This window comes from Ixodes scapularis, unplaced genomic scaffold (assembly GCF_016920785.2).
Source record: "Ixodes scapularis isolate PalLabHiFi unplaced genomic scaffold, ASM1692078v2 PGA_scaffold0__279_contigs__length_252992795, whole genome shotgun sequence".
Classification (NCBI taxonomy): domain Eukaryota; kingdom Metazoa; phylum Arthropoda; class Arachnida; order Ixodida; family Ixodidae; genus Ixodes; species Ixodes scapularis.
This window is the reverse complement of record NW_024609835.1, coordinates 150,507,587-150,513,127: the sequence shown is the minus strand read 5'-3', so window position 1 is coordinate 150,513,127 and position 5,541 is coordinate 150,507,587. Positions and strand designations below refer to the sequence as shown.

At 51.7% G+C, this 5,541-nt stretch overlaps 1 pseudogene; it reads left to right on the top strand.

Annotated features, from left to right (window-relative positions):
- Positions 1–1,154: 1,154 nt before the first annotated feature.
- Positions 1,155–3,927, top strand: LOC121048426 (annotated as a pseudogene).
- The last annotated feature ends 1,614 nt before the right edge of the window (positions 3,928–5,541 follow it).

The window sequence follows — 5,541 nt, the reverse complement described above, 5'->3', positions numbered from 1 at the left end:
GTTCATTTTCTAGTTGTGCCAATTAAATCCGTGTTGGTCTTTTCTTTTTGATCCTAACCCGAACGTCAGCAGGCAGTGGCCGCTGAAGCACTCCTGGATACCTATGCTTGACTTTCGAGAAACTAGAAATAGAAGTGACGTAGCGGTAGAAGAAACGTAACCAAGCAAGGGCGCGCACCGCGAAACCGCTCTCTAAGATTGGCGTCTGTCACTCATTTGAGAGGCATCAAGAGCCAACCCCCGAAGAGCGGAAGGAGCTATGCTGTCCCCCTGCCGTACCTACGCTTTCCCGGCCGTATACCTACGTGAAACCTAGTCCCTACGCAAGCGTCCGTTTTTCTGGCAACTGGAGGAGTATTTTCTGCTTGCAGTGAAGCGATGGCAGCCAATCCCTCACGGCGGCGACCTTCACATCTGCTCTAATTTAAAGAAACTTGTGAATCTAAAAAAATACACCTGTTCTATTGAAATAAACAACTGATTTTGTAGTGGTTCTAGAAGATTTGAGATGGAGTTAACTCGCAGAAAAGGATAGAAAACCATGCGGGACGCGGATGAGCGCCTAGCTCAAATCACTGTCGCTGATTATGGCTCAAGAAACGGGAGGATGTGGCTTGTCATGTTCACTCTTTTTTAGTCGTGATTCGTCCCTCGGCGCTCTCATCGGCTAATGTGGCTGTCTCATTGGCTGCGATACGATAATAAAACGTTCCAGACTTGCAGGACCCTGCGTTTCTTAAAATGTCAGTGCCTATGCTTCAAACAACACGGAGGACGGAAGCAGGCAGCGTGTGACTGCGGCCCAGAGGGAGGATATTGATACGTTTATGTTCAAGAACCCCTCTCTGGTACGCGGCGCAACTGAGCTGAGCCCGGCGCTGACCAGAGTCGACAAAGTTCGTCTCTGGGACGAGCTGACCTCCTGACTCAACTTTCTCGGGCCTCCGAGGAAGGAGCCGGAAGGTTGGAAACGGTACTGGGCTGTGCGGGTGTCGAAGGCGCGGGCCGCGGAGCTGGCGAAACATGCAAGGTAATCTGCGTAGTTTACTCATAGTGTGGACCAAGCTTTTTGAATTACTTCCTTTACTCGCAGACAAACAGGGGGCGGAGGCGCCCGGGTGCGCTCACTGGCGTCATCATACGCCCGTATTTTGATGCTGGTGGGCGAGGACTCGGCCCTGGGCGCTCCCGAGTTTTCTGTCCCGGCGTTTGAGGACGAGGCCGAGGTGAGTACACACTTGAACATAACAGACTATTGCACATGTAGCTGTTCAATCCCAATAGGTGGAGAATATCCGTGCAAGGTTTTATAATCAGTGAGCTACGATGTATACTGCAATGAGATGTGATAAATATGAACGGGAATATATGCATTAAATGTGCTGCCACTTTTTATAATTCAGCGTATCAGAGGGTGGATTAATTCGTCCACGTAAAGGAAAAACCTAAAACGAAAGCACTTATGACAAAAAAAGTTATATTTATTACAGTGATACTGTAGCTCCTAAGGCTAAAACAAGTGTAGTTTTTGTGTAGTCTTTTTTCTTCTTGTTTTTGTGGTTCTTGCAACCCTCAGTTGTATTGTGCGCGCGCTGTCGTAAGATGCCATTTCTGTACCATAAAGGTACATTTTCACATGACAGGGAAGTGCAATCTTTCGAGCTGCCACTAGACGTATTTGGGGAGTCAATCCTTGACATGAACATAGTCACCGGAAAATTTGCCAGGACAACCTGGCACTACCGCTGAAGCAGTCTGATTTTGTTTCCCTTGAGTTGAATGCAGCCTCATCAAACCCACTCTCAATATCTAGAAGGCCACCGTATCGCTTTTTCGTCGCGCTCACTCAGTGACGCACAACAGGAATCACAAATTGAAAAAGAGACGTTGGCGATTGAGCATGGCTGCACAAAATTTCGCGATTACATCTTTAGCCAGGCAAGCGTGACAGTGGAAACGGATCACCGTCACCTAGTAGCAATTTTCCATAAGCCGTTGCATCAGTGCCCACTGCGGTTGCAACACGTGCGATTGTCCTTGCAACGCTATCCTACCAAACTGCAATACAAGCACGGGAAAGAACTATTCCTAGCGGATGCTCTGTCACTGTTCCCCAGCAAAGTCAAGATCCAAGAAGAAGCCGAACAGTTTCGGGTGAATGTGCTTGACTATGTTTCAGCTTCCGAGCGACGTTTGAAAGATCTACTAGTAGCTACCAACGAAGATCCTGCGCTCATCAAGCTTCGTGACTTGGCCTGACAACGAGCAAGCTGTTCCAGAGGCGGTTCGACCATACTGACAGCCCGGGCTAGGACTGTAGCGTTTTGGCGAAAATGTCTGCGGATATAGAGCAGTTTTGCATGGCATGCAAGGTTTGTCGGGTTCATAAGCCACGGAACGCCAAAATGCCCTCTTCTGAGCCATGATGTCCCTACGCTGCCATGGGAAGTCGTGGGCCTCGACTTCTTCTCCTTTGGCGGCCGAGAGTTCGCGGTCATTGTGGACTTCTATTCCTTTTTTTTTATTCGGGAACTACAGCGCACCACCGCGAACTCGGTTAAGACGTGGTGCACGGAGATCTTCTCTGTTCACGGACTATACCTCTGAGGTTGGTCACCGACAACGGCCCACCATTCACCAGCAGAGAATTCCGGGATTTCATAGAGAAGCTAGACATTACCCACGTCACCTCCAGTCCGTATCATCCACTCTCCAACGGCATGACAAAAAGAGCTGTGTAGGAAGCAAAGAAGCGGCTTAAGAAATGCTCCCTCAAAGTTCCCGACTTTTATTTGGCTCTAATGAAGTGGCGGAAAACCCCTCGGGATGACATTTTTAAATCCCCTTCGCAGAGATTGATGGGACGGCAGACACGAACCCTACTTTCCGTGCCCACGAGCCACCTGGAGCCAGAGACTGTGCCGACCAAGGACGTCCACAACCGACTACAAAAGATCCGCCAACGGCAAAGGTGCTACAACCGCGGCGCAAGGGACCTGCCGACGTTGTCACGAGGACAACAGGTCACGACCTACGAACAAGGCGAACGAACAGGGGCTCCTGCTACCGTCCTGAGACAAGCTAACACGCCTTGCTTGATGATCCTGCAGACCGAAGACGGCCGCGAAGTTCGCCGCACCCCAGAGCACCTCTGGGAGGTAGCGGCCCCGCTCGACGCGGAACCTTTGAAGTCTCTGGCCCCGCACGACGCAGGTCCTGCCACAGCTGGGACGCCTGGAACCTCGGAAGCCTCCAACGCTCAAGACGTCGAACGTCGTATCTCGACTCAAATTGGCGCACCATCTGCTCAGTCTGCTCCTCACTGTCAATCTTGGTTTCGTGGACCGCTATCACGTCGAAGTCGTTTTTCAAGAACAACCGCCTGAGCTTACACTGCCTTCGCCTTGCAGACAGTCCTCTCACATTCAGGGTAGCTATGCGCAGTGCGACCTCGAACTGTTTCACGGTCTCAAAAAAATGAAAAGCTGATGACCTTCCGTCAACAATCAGACACTCGCCACTCAGGGAGGTAGTGGGGGAACTAGCTTAATGTGACAGCCCGGCGAGCTTCTATTATGTATACCAGGCCTCGCAGTGCCAGCACGCTGGCTGCAGCACTATTTGCACCCCAGGTCCTTCAGTCGCCGTTTCGAAATCATCGCGTCTAGGGTCATTTCCTCGCTGGAGCTGTTCTACGGCGCCACTTCCTTTTCCTTGCACGTAGATGTCTTCTCTGCTGACTCTACTGCACCTGCATCCGAAACTGTTGAGTGTTCAAAATCCTCGGTGGTGTCCTGAACCTTCGCGGTCAGCGTCCAGGCGGGCGCTGTGACCACAGAAGGCTCCTTTTTTCCGTCAGGTTTCCCTTCGCATTCCTTGTTAGCGGCTACAGTTGCCGTCGAGGACACCGACGCCACATACGCTTGAGTTGAGGGCGCCGCCGCCTGTTCCACCTTTTGTTCGTTAATCACTAGCTCGTTCGTTTCTTTCCCGGCCTGGCGTCCCCCTCCGACGCGAGCGCAGGATCGAACGCAGTCTTGGCGTTCGTGACCATAGCTACGGCACCCAATACAGCGAGACGCTCTGCAAAAGTCAAATTGGACGTTTAGCGTTTATACAGCGTAAGGTCGGTGTGCCAGGATAGGGCGACACTTGTTTACACTGTAGATCAGTAATTTTGCCGGTGCAGTACGACTGCTAACCTGGGGTCTTTAACGTGCTCACGCAGTAGCGATACACGACCGCACGTCGGTACGATGCTCATCCAGATCGAAACGGGCAGGGTGGGGCTCGAGCCCAGGATCCCCAGGTTCTGCAGCGCGAGCTTTCGCACCACGCGCGTCGAGCCCGGGTGTGCGCTTTTGCCCGCCCGGCCACCGATCCCTCCAATCACCAATCCCCTGCAATCACAGCGTTCAGACCGTTTGCACCGCAGGCACAGTGGTGAGCGTCTTGAAACAACCGGAAATACGGGGCCTCCGGTGAACCGAAGCTGGTAAGGCAGGCTTTCCATAGTCTTGCCTTCCTTCAGCGGCGAGCGTGCCACCCGGCTCGACGATTGGATGCCGTCAAATCCGTCGATGTGCTATTTGTCGCAAGTTATCTCTCGCACCACGCTGAACTTCTCCAGTGCCCTTTTCAGGGCGTCATTGGGCACGTTGAAGGGCTCTCAGTGAAACATGAGTCGGACCTCTCGCCGATCAGGGCCCATCGGCACGCACCAACCTCCTTTCTCCTGGAATTTGCCAGGCATCATCAGTTTCTCCATGGCAGCAGTCGACTGGAGGCGGACAATTCAAACGTGCCCCATCTGAAACACCCCCATACCGCACTCTAAGAAAAAAGGGAGGAGAAAGGTAGCAAAAGCGACTGTTCCTCCTTGTTGCGGACAAGTTGCCCAGAGAAGGGAGGAACGGCAGTTCAGATGAAAGGAGGAGGATGAGTTCCTCCTTGTTCAGTTAGCGCAGGGGTAGGTTTTTTTTTTTTTTTTTTGTAAAGTTTTTTTTTATTTTTGTTTACCAAAATACACATAAACAAACCCAGTCCGATGAAAGGAAAATTAAAGTCCTTATTATTCTCCGAGACGTTTTCCTCCTCCAGGCAGACCGGAGAAAGCTTTCGCCCTCCCGACCCATCTTCTTTCGGTTTCGTTTTTCGAGCACATCGCGCACGTTGTTTAATAAATTAATGTTGAGTTGATTGAGCTTCAGCGGCAGCGAAGGCCGCCTGTAATTCCGTCTTCTAGTCCAAACGTGCAGAACATTTCGGTTGCATTGACGTTTTTACCACTAATTTTATCAAATGAGCTAACGAAGCCGCTAGAAACAGCGAAGTTCCGGAGCAGTGCCAGCAGTGCTACATACACTGGGTAAGACGGCCGTCTCCAATTTGCGGGACACACGCGGAACTACAGCAGCGAAACCACGAGGAACTGTGTCGACGTTTTCGACGTTATGGAAATCGCGGGAACTGCGTCCAAGGAAGGCAGGTTTTCCTGCCGGCTGCCTGGGTGCCTTCCGTGCTGAGTTCGGTTCCGTTGTC